The sequence below is a fragment of the Eimeria mitis genome, genomic scaffold (assembly GCF_000499745.2).
Source record: "Eimeria mitis Houghton genomic scaffold, Emh_scaff442, whole genome shotgun sequence".
NCBI lineage: Eukaryota > Apicomplexa > Conoidasida > Eucoccidiorida > Eimeriidae > Eimeria > Eimeria mitis.
In genome coordinates this window covers 5,307-5,725 of record NW_013572735.1, presented here as the reverse complement: position 1 = coordinate 5,725, position 419 = coordinate 5,307, and positions in this window count along the sequence as shown.

Sequence of the window (419 nt, the reverse complement as noted above, 5' to 3'; positions counted from 1 at the left end):
AAAAAAAAAAAAAAAAAAAAAAAAAAAAAAAAAAAAAAAAAAAAAAAAAAAAAAGAAGAGGTGAAGGCTCTGAGCTGTTGCTGCAGTATAAAGGAGTTTTCTTTGTTTGTTTATTTATTGCTTTTTTCTGTGGCTAGCTACTTGCTGCTCTAGCTAGCTACAGCTAGCTACAGCTAGCTACAGCTGGCTACGGCTAGCTACAGCTAGCCACGGCTAGCTACAGCTAGCTACAGCTAGCTACAGCTAGCCACAGTTAGCTACAGCTAGCTACAGCTAGCTACAGCTAGCTACAGCTAGCCACGGCTAGCTACGGCTAGCTACAGCTGGATACAGCTAGCTACAGCTAGCTACAGCTAGCTAACAATGGATGCACGCAGCAGACACCAGTGAGCTGTTGTGCTGCATGCTTGCAAATACTA